General features: G+C 38.1%; 1 long non-coding RNA gene across 3 annotated transcripts in view; it reads left to right on the top strand.

Moving 5' to 3' along the window:
* The window catches only part of LOC111560532, a 142,549-nt gene that overhangs the window by 88,242 nt on the left and 30,576 nt on the right, over positions 1-23,731 (top strand). Inside the window, exon 1 of one of the 3 annotated variants that reach the window (XR_006598074.1) lies at positions 13,147-13,222. The exons of the other annotated variants lie outside the window; for them this stretch is intronic. This is a non-coding gene — a long non-coding RNA (uncharacterized LOC111560532). Of the gene's footprint in view, positions 1-13,146; positions 13,223-23,731 lie in introns of those variants that run through there. 3 annotated transcript variants of the gene reach the window in all.

Genomic DNA, 23,731 nt, shown 5'->3' with positions numbered 1-23,731 from the left:
TCCAAATTTTTTATTGCTTCTTGATGAAATCTTAGAAGATTGTGTGCTTCTAGGAATTTTTCCATTTCTTCTAGGGTCTTTAATTTGTTGGTGTATAATATTTTCTAGCAGTCTCTTACAGCACTTTGTATTTCTTTGATGTCATTTGTAACTCTTCCTTCATTTCTGATTATTTAAGTCCTCTTTTTTTTTTTGATCAGTGCTAAAGGTTTATCAATTTTGTTTATCTTTTCAAAGAAGGAGCTTCGTTTCATTGATCTTTTCAATTGTTTAGTCACTTCAACTGTGACGTTTATTATTTCCTTTTTTCTACCAACCTTTGGCTTTGTTCTTTTTTAATTCCTTCAGATGTGAGATTGGATTGTTTAGTTGAGGTTTTTTCTTGTGCCTGGAAGTAGGGCTTTATGGCTACACACTTCCTCTTAGAACTGCTTTTTCTGTGTCCTAAAGATTTTGAACTATTGAATTTCCATTTGAATTTGGCCAGGTTTCATTTGTTTTCCACTCTGATTTCTCTAATTTGATTTCCTTTTTGATTTTTTCCATTGATCCGTTGGGTGTTTAGTACCCTGTTTAGCCTTTATGTGTTTGCATGTTTTCCAGTTTTTTTCTTATAGTTGATTTCTAGTTTCACACTGGCATGGTCAGAAAAGATGCTTGATAGGATTACAGACTTCGTAAATTCACTGAGAATTGTTTTATGACCTAACATGTGATCTATTCTGGAGATTGTTCCATATGTTTCTGCAAAGAATGTGTATTCTCCCATTTATAGATGGACTATTCTGTTTATATCTGTGAAGTCCATCTGGTCTAATGTGTTGTTCAAAGCCCTTGTTTCCTTATTGATTTTCTGTCTGGATGATCTATCCATTGATGTAAGTGTTGTGTTAAAGTCCCCTGCTATTATTGTATTACTGTCAATTTCACTCTGCATGCCTATTAATTGAAGAGTACTTTTTAGATAAAATGTAAATAAAGCTAGGATCTTCTTAATTGTGTAAGATTCCAGCTTTTTCTATTACCTTTTCTGGTGGGCAGCTGCTTAAACTAGCTCCTAAGTGGTCTTGCTTCCTGATGTCCTCTCCCTTGTGTATTCTCCTCCCTTTCACTAACAACTGGATTTCTGAGTTGCTTCTGGTGAATAGAATGTGACAAAGTGATGGGATGTCTTTTCTGAGATTAAGCTGTGTCAGTACAATAGCTCAAGTCCTGCGTGTGCTTTCTCTCCCTTTCCCTGTGGACGCAGCCAGCTCACCCTGCTGGAAGCCAACTCTGCTGTCATGAGGCCGACCTAAGGAGAGGCTCTTGAGAACGAGCTTGGTATCAAATCTTTCAGACACAGCCAAGTCTTGAGATGATTGTAGTCCCTGCTGACAACTTGACGGACCCCTTGTCATGAGGACCCTGAGCCAGAGGCACTTTTAGCTCCACTGTGCCTGGTTTCCCGATCCACAGAAATTGTGAGATAGTAAATATATGTTGTCCTAAAGCTACGAAGTAATTGGCTACAACAGAACACAACTAATGCACCTTTAAGGCACAGGACAGTTTGGATTGTTCGTTCACTAGCACACTTGTGATTCCAGACATTTCTAGTTTTCTTTTCAAACTGTTATTTCCCTAGCTTCTCTTATGTTCTCTTCACTATTCCCATGACCTAGTTTCTTCACCATATAATCTTTGACTCAAATTTGTATTTGCAGTCAAGCCAGTTCCTAGATTAGGCAGTAACCCTGGTCCTTTAACTTTGAGATCCAGGTAGACTGGCAGGGGTTGCTGCTATTCAACTTATTTCTGAACACCATTAGTATTCAGCATCAAATTTCTCCATTTAACTATATCTCAAGGGATGTTAGAAATACGTTAACTTTGGGGGCATCTGGGTGGCTCAGTTAGTTAAGCATCTGAATCTTGATTTCAGCTCAGGTCAGGATTTCACGGTTTGTGAGTTCGAGCCCCACCTCCGGCTCCATGCTGATTTTGAAGAACCTGCTTGGGATTCTCTCTCTCTCTCTGCCCCTCCCTCTCTCTCCCCTTCCCTCTCTCTCCACCCCTACCCCATTCAGGTTCATGCAAATTTGCACTCTTCCTCAAAAATAAATAAACTTAAAAAAAAAAAAAGAAAATACGCTAACGTAGTGTTTTCCTTTCGGGATGTTGAGTTGCTCAGGCTAGCTGAGTTTACAGGATTAGAAATTATTTGGTGATTATTTACACAGAGGTGCTGGTGAATGCAAAACAGGAACCCTCTCAATGTGAAAATGTGGAGCCTAAAAATACGTCGATTTAGGGGACGTGTGGGGGCACAATAGTTTCTACGGAGCATAGTCTTTTCACTTAACCACCGTGTGACAGTTGATAACACAACATGGCAATGCAAACTTCATGTAGAGAAGCACCATTACCGCTAACCTCTTTACTTTCTTAGGGTGTTGAGGAATTTCTTTGTGTAGCCACACTCCTAAAGTAATTGCCCAAGGGTAAATCTGTTGATAGGACAATAAGATGATGTAGAGGGCCGAGTGCTCGCCTCTAAATTTTCCGTAAACCCGCTGAGCTGTGAAGACTAGATCTAATGTACTCTGTTGTGGCTTGAACCTCTGCTGGGAGTACATGATTAACAGTGTTGTGAAACAATGCTGACGAGGACTGTGGCCAAGAACCTCCCTGTAGTATATGGTAGCTAGACGAAGACTGGGCCTGCCGATGCCAAATCAACTGACGTGCTCTGTCAAAACTGCGAGTCAAGCTGTTTATTTGCCATTGGGGAGAGAAAATGACCTGAAGATTGCCTGGATTTTACTATTTATGACTGCCTCTCCTGGCACCGTGAGGACAGACTTCCTGCTGGAGTCTGTGTTTCAACCTTTTGTTCCCCTAGCTAATCGTTTTTGTTAACAGCGAAGTGATTAAAAACATGGCCTTTGAGGTCAGAATTCAGTCCCCATCACTTAGTTCTGTGCCCTCGCCCAGAGTATTTGCATGCTCAGTCTCAGTTTCCTCCCCCGTAAATGGGTATCATCATAGTACCTCACTCTGAAGAGGAGAAGGTAATGAAGATAAAAGGGGAAAATATATGGAAAAGTCTTAAAATACTGGCTGGCACATAGCACTTAAAGTGAATATTAGTATTTGTACTATTAATATTACTAATAGCTCTTAATTCTATAAAACTACCTATAAACTTCAGTGAAAACTCCTTTTTATGAGCAATCATGTTGGAATTCTGCTTATCTTTACTTTCTTAGGACATTGAGCCCTCTTAAGAGGCTATAGCTCTGACCACAGTTGAGGCTTTAATTTCAAAATTAAAAATATATTATTAAAGTTAAAGTCAAAATTGGAGCACCTGGGTGGCTCAGTCAGTTAAGCATCAGACTTTGGCTCGGGTCATGATCTCGCGGTTCATGGGTTCGAGCCCGGCATCGGGCTCTGTGCTGACAGCTCAGAGCCTGGAGCCTGCTTAGAGTTCTGTGTCTCCCTCTCTCTGCCCCTCCCTCATTTGTGTGTGCTCTCTCTCTCTCTCTCTCTCTCTCTCTCTTTCTCCTCTCTCTCTCTCTCTCTCCTCTCTCTCTCTCAAAAATAAATAAACCCTAAGAAAATAAAAATGAAAAATAAAGTTAAAGGCAAAGTTAAATAAATAATCCCAAATGTACTGTTAGTACTTAACTCTAAAACTTTGGGGTCTTCAATTATATGTTTCTAGATACGGATTTTAATTTAAAATGTAACAACTTTACATGTGTCAGTATTAAGTACTTTTCCATTTACTGGAAGCCAATAGATTTGGGCTCTCCTTTAGCTTTGAAAAGAAGGTGTCCCAACTATAAAAATGGATGTTTTATATAATTTGTCTTCAAATAAATTGTTCTTATTGCTTCATTTATTACAAATTAAAAAGTTTTATATCTCCCCTCTACATCTGCATGGTTGAGAAATCTTGTGTTCATAATGCAGGGACATACCCCAAGCTTATGATGAAGAATAGGTCGAAATAGCCAGCTATTTACTTATCTGCCAGCATGATCAGCATTTAACTGGGGATCCTAAATTAGTTTCCTCTTTTTTTCTTTTCTTTTCTTTTCCCCATCAGAGATGGTTAACATTGAACCTCCCTCCTATGTGAGGGTCAGTGTAGCCATAATGTCCTTCTGCTGTTATGGTGTATGCACCCTAAATTTAGATGAGGAAATGCAGGTTGGCAAGCAGGTCTGGAACCTTAGAGGCCTTCACTAGGTCATTCCATTAGTCACAGAATCTGGCTGATTAAATTTTACTTAGGATTCTTGATTTAGTTGCACTTACCATGATGTGGGCAGTAAGGTCTTTGTTTTATTCCAAGAATATCTTTAAAACTATCACATATTTTGAGAAGAAAACCTCATCACAGTCCATCTTCCTTGCAAATGAATATGTGTCAGAATCATTACTGTAGTGACAGAACCTCCTAACCTTTTCTGAAAATAGAATTCTAGTTTTAAAAATTCGCTTTCATTTCCATATGTACTGACAGCATTTGGAACAGCCCTGGAATTTAGAATGGTTCTCAAACTAAGGAATGCTTGATATCTCTACCAATCACAGCAGCTTTGGAAAGGCATTTACCCAGGAGGGATATTAAATAAACAGCAAGTGGGGGTGCCCGGGTGGCTCAGTTGTTTAAGCGTCAGACTTCGGCTCTGGTCATGATTTCGCGGTTTGTGGGTTTGAGCCCTGCATCGGGCTCTGTGCTGCTGGCTCAGAGCCTGGAGCATGCTTCAGATTCTGTGTCTCTCTCTCTCTCTGCTCCTCCCCTTTTCATGTTCTCTATCTCTTCTCAAAAATAAATAAACATTAAAAAAAATTAAAATAAACAGTAAGTGAATGTTCTAAATGTATTCATTTTAGAGGCACCTGGGTGGCTCAGTTGGTTAAGTGTCCCATTTCGGCAAAGGTCACGACCTCATGGTTTGTGGGTATGAGCCATATAACAATGTTGTGGATCTCTAGTGTATTGTAAAATATTAGGCTACTATATAGTTCACACCAAAGGTAACTCTATTGTTATTCCCCAGAAAATGTACTCTCAGAAGTTGATTCATTAGTTACATCATTCATTCAATGATGATTTATTTAGTCTGACAAATTTGTTGAATTATTTTGGGTTCTGTAATTATAGTAGTGAACAAATACTGTTTCTTTCATTATGGAAATTCTTAGGGGAGGAGAGGAACCAAAAAAGTCAACACATCTCATGTCAGATGGCAAAAATGGAAAGGGAAAAAAAGCAAAGGTTTCAGGAAATAGGAATATGAGAAGGGAAGGGGAGGATGCTGTAATGAACATAGGTATGATCTCCACCAAGTACTATATGTTGGAGCCTAGACAGAAATGAGGAGGCTAGTTCACATTTAGGATATGCTGCTAGACAGGAGCATGATTGGCTTGATGAAGAACCAGTGACAAGGCTAAGTGTGGCTGAAGCAAAATGAGCAAGGGAGAAGCAACAGTGGATGAAGTTGAAAGGGTTACAGGTGAAGGTGTTGCCATATTGGACCTTGAGGGAAATTATAAGGACTCTGGCTTCTACTTAGATTGACCTGCCAAACATTAGACGCTGTTGAACAAAGGAAGGAGATGACTTATCTTGTGTTTTAAAGGCATCGCTCTCATTGCTTTGGGAAACTACACTGAGGAAAATAGGGTGTGAAGAGAAGCTCAAGGCCAATTAGTAGTCCTAGTAAGATGAAAACCGAAAATTGTCCATTGGATTTAGCAGTGTGAAGAGCTTTTTGTGACCTTGACAAGAAAACCATCCCATGGCATTTGATACAAGCACACCTGGAAATGGGTTTTGGCATGCTGTATTAGGGATCAACTCCTGTGGAGGGAAAAAAAGAAAGCAGTATAGAGGATGAATTTCAACTGTCGTGCGTTTGAACTGTGAGGTAGGCTCCAAAAAGCCTTGGGCCATTTTGTGGAGTGCTACGAACATGAAGGGAGTCTGAAGAGTGTTCTGCATTAAATATCTGGGTTTTTATGACCCAGAAAAAATCAGCCATGGGATTTGTGCCCACAAGGAGAGACACGTGCTTGGGTAAGGCAGCTCTCTGCAACTGAGGTAGCTAGGGGCGGGAGTCTATTTGTGCAATGATTCAGTAGCAAAAGAAAATGCCAGCACCAGACAGGGGGACGTTGCTGGAGTGATGTTACTTTGGAGGTGAAAAAAAAATGGCATCTAGCTGACCTTTGTGCAAAGTAGTGATGATCAAAGTATAATCAAAATGTGCATATAAGTCAATCTCTTTTTCCGATTTCGTATCTTTAGTGTCATTAAGCTTATGTTTATTGGCGGAAAACTCACAGAGGAAATCTTAAGCCTATTTTTTGATACTCAGTTGAACAAGTCCTCTCTTTAGTGGGTGATTCTAGAAGTGTTTCCTTTCCAGATTCCTCAATGAATTATTCACTTCAACAACATGTAAAAATATCATGCTGCCATTATGCTTAAAACTTGATCGAACAGAAATGCATCAAGATGAACAATGTTTTTCTACTTGGTAAAGTTTGGTTCTTAAAGTTTCCTTAAATGCATAGCAGCAGCATCTTTTCCCCATAATGGGGAGTGAAATGTAGGTGGGCTTTAGGAGTGGAGATATGCTAATAGAAAAATCCGGAGTGGAACAACACAGTAAAGGTCAGTGACTCCCACTGGGATGGCATTTATTTTCCTCACCAACTCACCTGCCATGGATCATGGTGGATACATGGACACAGCAAACTGAACAGAAACTAAGCACGTAACATACAAATCCTATGTACATTAACTTTGCTATATCTTAGTTCACCGCTTCAAGTCTAAAACAGAGATATTACTAAAGCCTCCTAACTTTGTAGTGAACATGGCTTTAAAATTTATATTGGAAATAAAGAAAATGAGCAGTACTGTGTGTTTCTGTGCAGGCAACGGAAATTACTAAGAAACTTGTCTGTTGGACTGCTGTGCACTCTGGTTAAGCGGGTTGGTCAGGCAGGAGCAGTTTCTGGTAGAGTTAACTAATGTGGGCTTGTAAACTCTTGATAGGTTAGTGAGAAAGGACATAGAAATTTCTCGTGTGGCGGGCGCTGAATAATGCATTTAGCAGACAAATGAGAACAGCAATTGATGACCTCTGAATGTTTCTTCCAACCTTAGGATTCTCTTCAACACTGTCCCTGAAGCGCTGTTTGCTTGCTGAGAACTGAACCACTTTATTTCTCTACGCCTCATTTCTCTTCCTGATAAATTTGTGAATGTTCTTCTAACACATCTGGTGAAATGGTTGTAAGAAACCTATGCCTAAAAGACTATTTCCACCTAGTTTTGATTCAGCTAAGTTTTGTCAGCTGACACTAGAACACCCCCATAGTTTCTCAAGTCTCTTTCTCAAAATGTGAAAGAGGTTATAAATGTATCAAGAATTCATCAGTATTGCTTATCAGGGCCATGGCCAGAAAAAAAGGAATCATCAAACTCAGGCAGTAACAAAGAAACCACACAGAATTCACACTGGATTTCAGTATCTTCCCCCTTTTTGTTCAAATCCATACTTACTTCCAATACTCAGCAACCACTCCATTTAGGGTGTTCCATTGCCAGAAACACTCTTTTTGCCATAAGTTGTGCAAATCACTCCCTCCCAATATACATTCTTCAGTTATTTCAGGTTTCATCGATTTTTTTTTCTCACAAATCCAATAAAGATTTATAGTTTGTGAAAGATTCTTCTAGATGTAATTACACAAGGACAGGTACCTCTCACAAGTGTTTGAATTGTCTTATTCCATCACCAACACCTAACTCAGTGTCTGCCATTCAAAGACTCTAGGTAAATGCCCTCCACATGCACTGATACAGTCATGAGTTTTCTAAAGGGATACTCTGTGCATCCTTAAAGGGTGCAATCCAGGTCTGGTCAAATATATGGCTTTTAAATCAACATGCACCCTTTTAGACCTTTAATCAATTATATTTCTAAGGATTGACTGCCGTTTGCATTTTTCAAAGAGCTTTGGCCTAGATAATTTGGATCAATTATCCTGAAAGTGAAATTGGCAGCCACTGTTTATTTATCTGGGAAGCTAGTGAAAAGGAATTAAAAAAAAAATTCCTCACAAAGGAATACAGTTTTTCCCTTTAACTTAATCTTAAAAGAGTTCAGAAACAAAATACAGCAAAAATAATTATCTGCTTGTTTAAGAAATACTCTTTGATGCTCCAGGGTTCTAAACAGTAAGCAAAGCCATTCGTTTAAAACTAAAATCTTGAAGAGAATTAACATAGATGATTGTATGCATATATGCACAAGGCACCTCTAAAAGAGTTTTGGGTATAATAGTGCATCTTAAAAACATAATACTACCAAAGTTAAAACACAAATGAGGAGACATACCAAATCCAGGACAGTAGCTCTTGAAGGGGAAGGACAGAGGGAAATGGGACTGGGGAAGTTTGTAAAGGGCAGTCCAACTAGATCTGTATGGTTTATTTCAAAAGAAAAGATCTGGAGCAAGTATGGCAAAAGGAGAACATTTATCAGCTTGAGGTTAATTACCAGATATGGAAACTTACATTTTTCCATGTATTCCTTGTATATTACTCTGTTTGAAGTTTTTGTTGAGTAAAACATTTACCATTCTGCTACTTTTCTGTAAGTTTCCTGTTTTGAAAGGTAATGGCTGTCTTTCATTGTAGACTGACACTTTGATAATAGTCACTTAAATCTCCCGAATGTGTATTAAACACCTAATATATACTTAGTTCCATGATAATAACATAGACCAGTAACTTACAAATTTCTACTTTCAAGAAGCTTATGGACTAGATGGAGAATAAATCAATGAATTACCTAAATAAGAAGGACTCAAGGATTGTTAGGAATATTACTACCTGGAATAATAGGAACAGTGGAACATGGTAAGGTGGGAATTCTGGAGAGAAGGAAGGCTGAAAACAAAAAAAAGCAAATAGGAAACTCAGTACAGGTTTGGGAAATACTGAATTACACAATTTCATTTAAATACTGGCACAGGTGTGGAAGCAGAAAGATCTGAAGCTGGCATGGTTGCTTGTGACATTAGGCACACATTTATCTACAAATTAGCGGAATTAAAAACTGGATTCTAACTTCCAAGTCACAGTAGGAAATAAAGGGAAATGAAAACTTGTTTCTAATTTTTTTCCTTTTTTTTTTTTTTTTTTTGCTTTATAACATAGTTCACAGCTAAGGAGGAGCATGATACTCATAGTGGATTTTTTTTAATTTTATTTAAAAAATGTTAATGTTTATTTATTTTGGAGAGAGACAGACAAAGAGACAGCGTGTGAGTGGGGGAGGGCAGACAGAAAGGGAGATACAGAATCGGAAGCAGCCTATCAGCTTAGAGCCGGATGCGGGGCTCAAACTCATGAGCTACGTGATCATGACCTAAACCAAAGTCTGAAGCTTAACCAAGCTACCCAGGCGCCCCCTGGTTTTTTCTGGCTACAGAGAAATAGGACAAAGATGAGTTTGGTGATCAACGAAAGTCACAAGTCATTCTGAAGCTATTACAGCTTCCCGGTTTTATGCATGAAATAAATTGGCAATATAACATTTAAGGAAAGACTTAAAAATGCAAGTGTGAATTAACAGGAAGCCAATTTATGGCAAATTTTAATATATCCCTTTTAGTTCCTGCCAGGAAAAAAAAACATGCAAAAAGGTTGTATTATAAGGTTTCTCAACAGATAAAAATGAGTATCTGTACCTTATAAAGATAGTTCATGCCTCTGTTCAAACACTGACTTGGTATAGATAAAATTGGAATAAAAGTTAACACATATCAAAGTCAGTCGAACAGAGAAGCTGATACTGGCAGCTGTAGCTCAGGACCAGTAAGACATTCTGCAATGATGAATGTTGTGTACTTTCACTCTGTAATGATATAGGTAGTAGACACGTGTGCCTACTGAATACTTCAAACGTGGCTAGTATAACGGAGGAATGGAATTTTTCATTTTATTTCGTTTTAATTGATTTACATGCAGTCACACGTACGGTAGTAGCTTATATACTAGATCACCCACCTCTAGCATTTTCTGTGTTTACGTTTCCAAGTGTTTGAATTTTAAAATATTTTCCATCTATTGTTAATTTCAGGCTTTGGTGAAAGGCGGATTCAGAAGCCATGTGTGCTATTTCTGACATTAATAATAATGGGGGCACCTGGGTGGCTCATTCGGTTAAGTGTCCAACTTCAGCTCAGGTCATGATCTCACAGTTCATGAGGTGGAGCCCCACATAGGCTCTTTGCTGACAGCTGGGAGCCTGGACCCTGCCTCTGATTCTGTGTCTCCCTCTCTCTCTGCCCCTGCTCGGCTCAGGCTCTCTCTCTCTCTCTCTCTCTCTGTCTCTCTCTCTCAAAAATAAATAAACATTAAAAAAAATTTTTAATATAAAAAAATAATGAAAGATTTATTTGTGGCCCTAAATTCCAGCCTTGTAAACATTCTTTGGAAGCATACAACTCATGTATATAAGGTTTTGTAATGTTAGTCAACAATAATAGCCCAATTGCTGAAAACAGAGTAGATGGGATTCCAGAAAATTTTCATATTAACACTGTTGTGTTAAAAAGGATTTCTGGCTAGAGTCTATAACAGGAACTGTGCATTTAAAAATGTTTGATTGGAAATAGTTTTAGTAGGTCACCAAAAAAGAATGAAATGGCGCTGGGCTAACGAAGCTAATAATAACTAAGATAGAGATCTTTTAACTAAAATGTTGATCTAGGGGCGCCTGGGTGGCGCAGTCGGTTAAGCGTCCGACTCCAGCCAGGTCACGATCTCGCGGTCCGTGAGTTCGAGCCCCACGTCAGGCTCTGGGCTGATGGCTCGGAGCCTGGAGCCTGTTTCCGATTCTGTCTCCCTCTCTCTCTGCCCCTCCCCCGTTCATGCTCTGTCTCTCTCTGTCCCAAAAATAAATAAACGTTAAAAAAAAAATTATTAAAATGTTAATCTAATAGTAACCTGCGCTAAAGCTTCTTCGTTTTCTCTGAGCTGGTGAAAAATAATTTAAGGCTTTAAACATATTATTTCTTCATTTATTAAATATATCATATGGATATAAATGCATCTTTTAATTACCTGACTAAACAGAAAAGCAATGCATCATTTCAAATGCCCCGACATGTCTGAAACTGGAAATTGAGCTTAATAGGAGCACTGTTTAGCTCTGATTAGCTTTGGAAAGCAACAGGCAATTTATTATGACAGCAATTTAAAGGAACTCACTCAAGATTAGTATCCTAAACTGAACATGTAACACATTCCTCCTTGTAACACTTTTGGAATCATGTGTTCTTTTTCCAAAGAAACATAAACACGAATCTCAGCCATCAAGAAAATAAATGAACCAAATCATGCCAGTGACCCATACGCGAAGCTACTATCATAACAAATGAGTTTACATCATTGAGAAAAACCATAGACATTCAAATGTGGTCGGGAAAACAGAACAAAAGTGCAAACAGTATCCAAAAACTAGTGTGGGGATACTATTTTAGAACCATCAAAGGCAATTTGAGAAGATTTATTTTCTCAAGATGAAAACTAATTGTAAAAATTAAGAAATTCTGCTACAGAGAATTTGTACTTACTGCAAAAGTACCGTGTCTAGAGTATTTTCTAAAGTGTGAAGCAAGTATAAATTCTAATTTTTCAGCAAGTCTTCTGAGGATAATAAATTGGAAACAACCTAGAGGTACCTTCATACTTATCATAGAGCTATCATATGTTACACTACTGAATGAGCATTAATGGTACCTTATAGTATGCTCAATTTCAGTTTTACTGTTTGACTTCTTTGACTAGACTAAGATTACATAGCAAACCCAAAAAAGTGGTAACTAACATTCTTTGGTTAGTATACAGGTTGGCATAGTAGTTTAAATTAAACTCCTGGAAAATAGTTTACTTTTAGGAGAACTTAGGGAAGCAGTTGGTTGTGTATTACACAATCATTTATTGATGTTATATTTAATATTCAAAATAAATATAATATTTTATTTAAAGTTAACTAAAACCTGGAAACAAGGCACGGAATGGTTTTCTGTTCCTTCAGTGTCATACTAAAGCACTGAATTATCAATCTAGGTCATCTGAATTTCTAAGAGAATGTGACTTACCAGACTTACTGTTGACTACTAATCAGCACCCAGATTCTGTAAAGTTAGAGATTAACTCGAGGAAAATAGATAACAGGCAAGTTGTTTTTCAGACAAGGTTGATGTCATTGATTTCTGTCTTTACAGAGAAGATAATCCCCAAGGTTATGATTTTAGTAATCATTTTTAAAATCCAAGCTATGTTTTTCCAAAACTTTTTCACTTATTATTTTATATCTTTTTTTTTTTTTTTGCCCTCTTAAACCTTTATGGTCATTCTGTTGGTTCATTGTTAATGACTCAAACAACACTTGGACACATGCTCACCGGAATTTATATGACCGTTATCCTTTTAACATTTTGTTCCTGATCGCTGTTATATTTTGTTGATAAGATTTTTAAAAGCTAGCAGCATTCTTTGGAAGGCCTGGCAATATTTATCATTCAAAAAAACCCCACAAAAACCATAAGGTTATGTGATATTTGAGGCTGAGGTAAGCTGCGAAAGAGTATCATCTCTGTGTGAAATAGCTTATGAATCTCCACACACCATCTGTTCATCACAATCAATGCAATGACCATCAGACGTAAGAGGAGGCAAATCTGGAAACTTCCAATTTTGTAGTGTTTTTAAGCCATCATTATCATTAAGGCAAAATTCATTAAATTATCTGTTGTGTTGAGTCGTAGATAGATCAATTTAACATGGTTCTTGCCTCCTAGGAAAAACCAATTTAAATACACACTAGTGATAAATTCAAGGGCAAAATGACATACATGTAAATTTATCACCATTCATCGACTAAATGAACGAGAGGAACGTTCATTTTAAAAACAAGAGAACATGTGCGGTCTCATTCCGAAGTTACAAACAATATGGTTTTTATTCGTTCTGGGACTGAATTACAACTCCAAAATCTTGGAATTTGAATAAGAGATTTGACTGTAGACAGTTTTGTGATTTTTTTTTTTTTTTTAAGCTCTAATACAGTGGATCAGTGGCTGTGGTCGGGAATCTACTACTAAGCACTTGGTGGAGGAAACACTAAAGACTGTGAGTTGATTTCTGGACTTAACCCAAATAATATGTTACAGTCTTGTCTCAGTTATGTTATTCTTTTTCTATGTGACCTGCTTGTGAGTAATGATAAAACTCTGCAACAGCCTTTGAAATACTTGTTTTGAAACCGAGATCTCGGTGCAAGGTGGGCTCATTCATACTGGGCTGTCATTGCTTCTAGGCCCTTCCAAAGGCCAAAGCTAAGAGATTTAGCTGTGACTTGGTACTGATACTAAATCAGCGCATCCCCACAGGCTTCTCCCTTACCTTCTCCTGATGCATAGTTTTCTCCCCTTCTTGCATAGTGAGGACCATGACCAGAAACCCTAGTGATGTTATTACCATTTTTTTTTCCAAGAGAGAGCAAGTGGGGTTGGGGGAGGCAGAGAGAGAAGGAAAGAGAATATTAACACAGGCTCCACACTCAGCCATGGAGCCCAATGTAGGTACCGATTTAATGACCCTGAGATCATGACCTGAGCCGAAATCAAGAGTTGGATGCTCAATGTACTGAGCCATTTAGGCACCCCTGATGTTACTAATATGTATCTTCTCTTTTATTTCCTATTTAATCTGGCTAGGGATTTCTCTTTTTGCTCTGAAAGGATCCGCTTTTCGTCATTTAAGGCTTGTGGCTCACATGAGGTAGAGAAGTGACATAAAAAGATCATGCTCTGGGCTGTAGTGTTTTTCCTCTTTTTAATTATTATTATTATTTTTGATATTTAGGAATCCTGTATCTTCAGGTTATTCTGAAAGCACGATCTTCATATTTTTTTCCTTCTTTTCAGGGTATACTTGAGAGATATACAGGGGCCGCTATTTCCTTTGAGTATGTGGAAATCCAGGATGCAAATTTTAACCTATTCATTCAATGTTGGTTTAAGAATTTTTTATTTTTTGTAATGTTTGTTTATTTTTGAGACAGAGAGAGAGAGAGAGAGAGAGAGAGAGAGAGAGAGAGAGGCAGAGACAGAGGGAGACACAGAATCCGAAGCAGCCTCTGAGCTGTCAGCACAGAGCCCGATGTGGGGCTTGAACTTATATGACTGTAAGTGATGTCATGTCCTGAGCCGAAGTCAGACACTTAACTAACTGAGCCACCCAGGTGCCCCAAGGATATTTTAATATAAATTTATTACTAGTTACATTACTATAGTCATTTTATTAATAAATACTTAAAAACACTTGAATTATTGTTGATTATTTTAAGAGTTTTAATGTTAGGAATAATGGTTATTTCTTTAACATGACAAATGATCTTTATCCCAGTCATCCTCACATACAATGACTCTAAACTCAGCATTTCCATTAATATCAGTAATAAGTTGAGTACACCTGCTAATGATATTACTATTTAATATTGCCTTAGAAGGTGTACAGAAAGCAATAAGCCCTGAACAGCTACAGAGGTATAAAAGTGAGGAAAAGTGTATTATTTCAAATATTATTTCAATATAATTGGAGAATCAATACCTTAAAAATTTTAATTGTTTAATGTAGTAGAAACACTATAAATACAGACATTCCATAGGCTTTATTAAAATTGTAACAACCCATTGGACATTTACTGAAAGATTTCTTCACAATAGCAAAAGTACATTACACATATTCCAAAGAAAAGGAAAAATAAATATGATACCAAAAACAAACTAGCAGAAACTGAAAACAAAAAAAGAAGAAAATGAAACATATATATATCTATATATCTCAAAGTTGAAAAACTTAGTATTGTAATGTTATAAATCCTTCCTCATTAAATTTAAAATAATTTTGGTAAGTTAAAAACAAGGGGTGCCTGGGTGGCTCAGTTGATTAAGCATCTGACTGTTGATATCAGCTTAGGTCATGATCTCACAGTTCATGGGTTCAAGCCCCGCATCAGGCTGCGAGCTGACAGTGTGGAGCCTACTTGGGATTCTCTTTCTCCCCGTCTCTCTCCTACCCCTCCCCCCCCCACCCACGTGCTCGTTCTCTCTCTCTCTCTCTCTCTCTCAAAAATAAACATTGAGGGGCGCCTGGGTGGCTCAGTCGGTTGAGCATCCGACCTCGGCTCAGGTCATGATCTCACAGTCCGTGGGTTCGAGCCCCGCATCGGGCTCTGTGCTGACAGTTCGGAGCCTGGAGCCTACTTCAGATTCTGTGTCTCTCCGTCTCTCGGCCCCTACCCTGCTCATGCTCTGTGTCTCTCTGTCTCTCAATAATAAACGTTAAAAAAAAATTAAAAAAAAAAACATCGAAACAAATTTAAAACAATTACTGATAGGTATATACTTACTGCCATTTTGTTGATTGTTTTACTGTTATATTTGTAGTTCTTCTTGTCTCTTTCTTCTTGATTTCTCCTTTGTGATTTGATGACTTTCTTTAATATTATGCTTGGATTCCTTTCCTTTATTTTTGTGCCCTACTGAAGTTTTCAGTTTGTTTACCATGAATTTCATATATAATATCCTAATTATAGAACAGCCTACATTAAGTTGATAATTGCTTAAGTTTGAATGCATTCTAAAAGCACTTAGTTTTTATTCTTCCCTCCACAGTTTATGTATATGATGTCACACTTTACCTTTTTATTTTTTGTGTCCCTTGACTAATTTTTATAGATATGAGTAATTTTACTACTTTTAACCTTTGTACCAGGTTTATAAGCAAATGATACACCACCTTTATTGTTTGTTTGTTCTCATTAGTGAACAATTTTCATTTCATAGTTATTTTAGTTCTAGTTATTGCCTTTTCTTTTTGCCATTTAAATGATTATGTGTTTGGGTGTGAACCTCCTAGGGTTCGTCTTTATGAGGGTGTTCTGTGCTTCCTGGACCTGGATGTCTGCTTCCTTTTCCAGGTTAGGGAAGTCTTCAGTTACTAGTTCCTTTCAAATCAGTTTTCTGCCCCCTTCACTCTATCTTCTTTGGGGATCTCCACAGTGTGAATGGTATTATGCTTGATGTGGGTGGAGAGGTCGCTTAATCTATCTTCATTTTTATTTTTTTATTTATTTTTAATTTTTTACTTTTCCCTATCTTCAGTTTTTAAATCTTTTTTTTTTTTTCTTTTCTCTTCACCTTAATTGCTTTCCACTACCCTGTCTTCCAGATTGCTGACTCATTATCTGGCATCCTGTAATCTGCTGTTGATTCCCTCTGCTGTATTTTCCATTTCATTTATTGTATGCTTCTGCTCTGAGTAATTATTGTTTTGTTTTTTTTTTTTTCTATCTCTGTTGATATTCTCAGTGAGTTCATCCATTCTTGTCTCAGGACTGGTGAGAATGGTTATGACCATTAGTTGGAAAGCTATATGAAGCAGGTTGTTGATCTCCATTTAGCCTGTGTTTCTGTCTTATTCTTTCATTTAGAACATACTCCTTTATCTCATTGCTTTGTCTGACTCTCTGTGTTTGTGACTGTGCATTAGGTAGGTCAGCTCTGTCTCCTGGTGCCTTATGTAAAAGGCCTCTTGTGATGGCCAATAACAAAAGTGCTCCAGGGGTGTTGTCTGTGTGGGCTCCCAGCACCCACCTGTTGTGCCTGTGCCCTGACGGGGGCAGGCACACTGGTGGGTGGTGCTTGCTCCTGATTCCGCTTGCTGAGACGTCCTCTGGTAGCAACACGTTGGTGTGTTAGTGCATGGGGCTAACTCCTCCCCTGCACAGGGTATCCCTTACTTTACAGGGCTCTAGCCCCTGCTAGGTGCCTGCTAGGTTTGGCGATATGGTAGTCACTCTCGGGGGACACTAGTGCCAACTGAGGCTCCCCCCTGTGTGTGATAGGGCGGGAACCACTTTCCAGGAGCACCTTCCAGTGCAAACAAATTGGATGGTACCGGTCTACAGGGGAGCATCAGAGCTGGATAGGCAGATAGATGGAAAGTGTCAGAATGAACTCTCAGCAGCATGTGGCCAGCTAAGCAGAAGGCGGGCAAGAAAACACGGTAACTGCCAATACTTCCATTTGTGAGGAAACTCCTGCACATCCCTGCTCTTCTGGCATGCGTTCTAAAATTAGTCCATAAATTTTCATGTATACCCTCGTTTGAAAACTGCCTCTTCTATTCTGGGTCTCAGACCTAATGATGCAGTGTGCTTGCCCTTTAAGAGTGGGGACTTGGTTTCTTATCGCCTCCTGGCTCTCCAGGAGTGAAGCCCCACTAACGTTCAAAGCTCCTGGAGCAAAGACCCACCAATATTCAAAGCCAGAAAATGTAAGGTCTCATCCTCCTCGTGCGGGTCCCCGTGGTAGTGCCTGAAGCAGGGCTTGATCGCCTGGCCCCTTTAAGCTCGTGTTATCCCTCGTGCTTGTGGGTCACTATACTGGGTGTTTGGTTCCCAGATGTATCTCTGCCACTTCTTCCCTTCTCCATGAGGGCCTTCTCTTTATGCCTCTAGTTGTGGAAGATCTGTTAGGCCAGCTCTCAGGTCATTTTCAGAATGAGTTGTGTTACATGTAGTTGTTGCCTTGGTGTGTCTGTGGGAGGTGGTGAGCTCAGGATCCTCCTACTCTGCCAGCTTCCCTTGCTCTCAATAATGTTACCTTTTCTTTGTTAATGTTTATTTACTTTTGAGAGAGAGAGAGAGAGAGAGAGAGAGAGAGAGAGAGAGAGAGAGAATGAATGGGCGAGGGGCAGAGAGAGAGGGAGACAGAATCGGAACTGTCAGCACAGAACCTGATGCGGGACTTGAAGCCACTGACCGCAAGATCATGACCTGAGCTGAAGTCAGACGCTCAACCCACTGGGCTACCCAGGTGCCCCAGTAATGTTACTTTTGAAAGTAAACTTTCAAAGTCCCCTTAATGATAATTTCAAAACACTGAGTGTAAAGGCAGTGCACATCAGTATATCTATAGATAATTATAGTAATAATAGACCTGAAAGCAAAAAAAAAAAAAAAAAAAAAAAAGAACATTAATTGTATTAGTCCCACATGGTTGTATTCTAGGTGATTAAGAATAACTTTGTGAATTAACATTCTAAAATAAATTGTATAACGTATGTTATCAGGAATACAACCAATAACTGATGTTTTATTTAAAAGAGTGATAAATGAATAGTGTCACATACTGTAAACACTTTACTAAGACAGGGGTTGAAATGGATCCTTAGAAGTTAATAAAGAGAAACACCATGAGACCCTGGTCACTGGAGCCTTCTGGCAGGCAGACATCACATTTCCGTAAGCAGCCTGTGCAATGAATGAGTGTTAAAGAGGCAATCTACTCTTTCTACTCTTTCAATCTACTCTTTAGAGTTAAGCGTATGAAGGCAATGGTGGAAAACATAGGGTAATAATCAAAAAGAGTTTTGAGCTTAGATGAAATGTTAGTGGAAAACCTCATGTAAGAGAAGGGAAAAGATAGGAGAAGGGCAACGTGATTGAGAAAATGAAGTTCTTGAGGAGAAAGAAGAAAATAATTGGGATGTCGATTATCTGTGAAGGAATTAAATAAGAAGTTGAATATCTCTGTCAAAATACCGAGGAAAGGGGATGAAATATTAAAAAAAAACCCACACATACACATATTTCAGTTGGGGCCAAAATATTTTTCTGATATGTGTAACTTTCTTTATGAAATAACAGCAGCTTTGCTTAAAAGATAGTCCACTTTAGGGGCGCCTGGGTGGCGCAGTCGGTTAAGCGTCCGACTTCAGCCAGGTCATAATCTCGCGGTCCGTGAGTTCGAGCCCCGCGTCAGGCTCTGGGCTGATGGCTCGGAGCCTGGAGCCTGTTTCTGATTCTGTGTCTCCCTCTCTCTCTGCCCCTCCCCCGTTCATGCTCTCTCTCTGTCCCAAAAATAAATAAACGTTGAAAAAAAAAAAAAAAAAAAAAAGATAGTCCACTTTCTCCCACTAGTTGGTAATGCTGTAAGTTTCCAGTCATAAATATTCATACTATAAAAATAAATATCTATTCACACTCATTAGGATTTCCAGAGCACTTAAAGTAGTATGTTGTATCATAAATGCAAAAATAGGAACCTTCTGCATCCATGGATGATGGCCTAATAATCCTACTTTTTCTTTTTTTTTTTTAATTAAAGCCACAGTTTTGAACTTGGATGTTTAAGCCATGCAGAAGTTCCCCTTCGCATCTTACCCTCCCCCCTTTTTTGTAACTACAAGTTGTAGGACTGTCTCTGATTCAGTGCTATGGAAACACACCATTACCCCTTCGTCATTGAACAACAAAGTGTTTTACAATGCAAAATATTGACAAGGTTTTGAGAAATGAGAACACTTGCATATTGTCATTTCAAGTAAAATTAGTGTAACTTCTCTGGACAATAATTTGAAATTCTTAGTAAAGTTAAAGACTGCACTTCATAGTTTTACTCAGCTTAATTTAAACCTCCAGGAATAACAGTGTTCATTGTAGCATGGATATATTAGAAGCAGCTTAATTTTTACTAATAGGTGAATGGATAACTCTGGTTTATTCACTGGTGAAATGTTACATAGATATAAAAATGGCTTTATTACACAGAAATAACTGCCATAATGTAAAATAAAGAATCAAGTTGTAAAAGGTTACAACATTATAGAATATCTTATTTATGAGTATAAACATTAACTCAAAAAATATAAAAATATATATGGAAACTTTAGAGAGCAACTTGAGGGAAGTGAGTACCACCTGGCAAAAAGGGGCAAATGGTACGGAGTGGAGCCTTAGCTACAACTGTAACTTTTATCAGTTAGAAAATTCTTAAAATTAAAAATAATAGAAAAGCCACTTGCATAAATCAAATACAGGTATTAATCACACACACAAATGCATTTAGTTGTGTAACTGCCCATGTATCAGACAGCTTAGACTAAAATTGTTGTCCACCAATTGGGGACTTAAGAATTAATGAGCACTATAAAATATTTTTATAAGTAAGATTATTTATTTTAATGTTACTCATTTTTTGAAAGAGAGAGAGCACAAGCAGGGGAGGGGCTCAGAGAGAGAGGGAGACACAGAATCTGAAGCAGGCTCCACGCTCTGAGCCAGCAGCACAAAGGCCGAGGCAGGGCTTGAACCCAAGGACTGTGAGATCATGACGCCTAACTAACTGAGCCACCCAGGCACCCCAAGAATAAGTATTTATTAAGTAAAGTATTAGAAAAGATAAATGAGGCAGCCAAGTAGTCAGATATGAAGACAAACTCCACTCAGGGTCTGTCAAAGAACTCAGGAAGTGACCCTTATGTAAGAGTTAGGGTCTTGGAATTCACACTGAACCCAAAAGTTCAAAATTCTAGTGGTGCAATGCAAATTAAATATTTTTGTGCTGTTATATAAAGTATTAGTGTTATTTATTGGAAATTATGGAGAGTTAATCACAAGCTACAAGAAAAACTGTCTGATGATTAGGGATACATCTGTGTGAACATATTTGGAGATGGAGAATTTTTTATGTCCTAAAACATCAGTTCACTTGCCCAGTCCTTGGAACCAGAGGTTAAGATTTGATAGAAAATGTAAACAAATAGTACCTAGGTACTCAAATATTTCAGAATGCTTTTCACTGAGGTTAATGAGTGTAGAGTCTGATTCATTAACTATAAAAATGGTAGTTCCATTTAGATAAAAAATAATGGAAGGCAGAAGAAAAGGCGGGAAAGGAGGAGGAAAAAAAGCCATCTTTTTTTAAATGTTAAAAAAAGTGATGCTCTGAAGTGCTGATGTGTTCTATTTATTGCATTGGTTGGGCTTTCACTGTTGTGCTCAAATTTGTGATGATATATTGAGGTATCTCTTTATGATTTGTGCAGTCTTTGTACTTGTACTGTACTTGAACAAAAAAAGGACCTTTGTGGAATTTAAATTTTTGAAGTTCAGAGATCACATTGCCAGTCAAAGTCAAGTCGATAAAGTAGATGTTCTGGATAATACTGTAGATGTGAAAAGTCCCATGACCTCAAAAGTTATTAAATCTAATTTTTAGTCTTTGAGATTCATAGATGAAAAGCCCGACGTGAATAAGATAATGAGTCTATAAAGCTTCTCTGGTGGCTTAATGAATTCAAGGAGAGAAAGGACGTTTCATAGTTACTATTACTAAAATATTAATGCTAATATTTAATCAAGAACAGCAACTTTTTCCCCATAGTTTCCAATTTCTATTGATCATGGTGATGAGATGCTGTCTTTCCATTATTATCTGGACACAACTTGTCCATATGTTGCCCAAAAGCACTCACTTCTTGGCTCTGAGTAAACAGGAAATGATATTCAAATGAGGACTACAATATGGAAATGAAGCCTATTATACTTGCAGATGTGCAGACAGTAGAGAGCTACAAAAGTCCACCTAGAAGATTTGGATGGGAACTAATAACTATAATTACCAACGTGATACCTTTTGTGAAAGGCTTTATGAATTTTCATTTTATCTCCTTTCAGAACCACTTACCTTAAATATAACTTAGATTCCAGCCAGCTATGATGTATCATAGCCATTTTCAGGGGCATATCCCTAGCACACTTTTAATGGAGGGCAGGAGAGAAATTATTTTCTTGATAATTTACAGTGACTTGTACCAGGAATCTGCTTGGATAATCCTGTAGGCTACTTGTGCTGTGAACGTATGTGACTGATACCTGGAATTCTTTCTAAAGCTCTTGGTTTTTTTTGAGTGTCATAATCTTATAAGGCAATTAGGATCACTTAACCTTTTTTTTTTTTTAAGGAGCTGTTAATTGAGAATTCTGGAAGGTAAGTAATATTCCAGCCCCCAAAACAAAACTGTTTCTATCATGAGCTACTCCTTGGCACCTCTTCCTGTACTTTTTTCTTTTAAGTAATGGCATGTTTAGTTTCTTAATCTGTAGGTTTAAATCCTAGGGACATCTTTGAGTCATTCTTCCTCAGACTCCATATTCTAGTTGTATAAAAATTACAAAGAACAAAAAATAAAGACAAATCACAGATATTCTAGTAAAAACCCCCACAGATCTCACAATGGGAAAAGCCTTTCTAAGTATAACATGAGATATTTAATCATAAATGAAAAGACTATTAAAATTTTTTTACTGGAGGGGCGCCTGGGTGGCTTATCGGGCTAAGCATCCTACTCTTGATTTTGGCTCAGGTCATGATCTCATGGTTATGAGAATGCCTGCATCAGGCTCTGCACTGGTCATAGAGCCTGCTGAAGATTCTCTCTCTCCCTCTCTCTCTCTCTCTCTCTCCCTCCCTCCCTCCCTCCCTCCCTCAAAAAAAATTGACCATAAAAATTATAAATGTAAAAAAAAAACAAGAATACATCTTTGTATAGCAACAACATCATATAAAAGTCAAGACAGAGATAAACCAGAAAAATATTATTATAAGGTGAAAAACTAATTATACCAATAAGAATAAACTCTCAAAATCAAGTAAAGAAAAAAATTCTAATAAAAATAAGCAAAAGGCATGTACTAGGCTGGTAGGGGAAGAGGGAATAGATATAGCCAAGTTTAAGTGAAAAAGAAATGCTCAGTATCACAAGAAATAAAATGAGACCTCAAGATTCATCTATCATAAAGAATTTAAAAATGGTCATACAAAGTTTTGGGAAAAGCAAAGGGGAAGAGGCTTTACTAATTAAAGATTATTTTAAAATTAGATTAAAATATTCATGTTGTTTTTCTTCCCACTGAACAATTCTAGAGAGAGCATCCAAAGGGAAAGATTCGGACACAGTCATTGTTGGGGTGCCTGGAAGGCTCAGTAGGTTGAGCGTCCGACTTTGGTTCAGGTCATGATCTCGGGTTTGTGAGTTCGAGCCCTGCGTCGGGCTCTGTGCTGACAGCTCAGAGCCTGGAGCCTGCTTCAGATTCTATGTGTGTGTCTCTCTCTGCCCCTCCCACACTCACACTCTGTCTCTCTCTCCTTCAAAAATAAATAAACATTAAAAAAAAATTTAAGACACAGTCATTGTCATAAACAACAAACAGGTCATGCATAACAGCAAAAAAGTGACAACTATACAACTATCTAGTAGTTGCAAAATGAAAGGAAACAAAAATATTGTACCAAGATGTACAAGGCCGTGTGTTCTGCATTTGCTCATTGCTTCGGCTTTATGCCACTGTCCAGTAACCATCCACTGTCATCTCAAGATTTATGTCCTTTTAGTTCTCCAGAGGTGCTGTTTATTTTCTCATTCAATCCAACACTTTTATCTCTGCCTAGTAATTCAGCATCATTCGCTTCTCACCACCCTCTATCCCATGCCCACTGCTCCTGAGCGTTGATAGTAATTTAGGATTGCTCATTCCCTTTCTCATCCTGTATATTTCCCTGTTGTATTTCCAGTTCGATCAAGGCAAAATCCGTAGTGGAATTTCTGGGCTGCCTCCCTAGCATTTGCGACTGGCACCTTGTAGGCATTTAATAGTGCTTATTGAGTTAACTTTGTGAATTATTTTGTGTCTATACAATAGAATACACTTCATCCATTACAGTGAGGTCATAGCATATTTGATGACTTTAGTAATGGCTCTTGACATAGAGCTAACCAAAAGCAATT

Source organism: Felis catus, chromosome A1 (genome assembly GCF_018350175.1).
Source record: "Felis catus isolate Fca126 chromosome A1, F.catus_Fca126_mat1.0, whole genome shotgun sequence".
In the NCBI taxonomy this organism is placed as follows: Eukaryota; Metazoa; Chordata; class Mammalia; order Carnivora; family Felidae; genus Felis; species Felis catus.
This window is presented reverse-complemented; position numbering and strand designations above follow the sequence as displayed.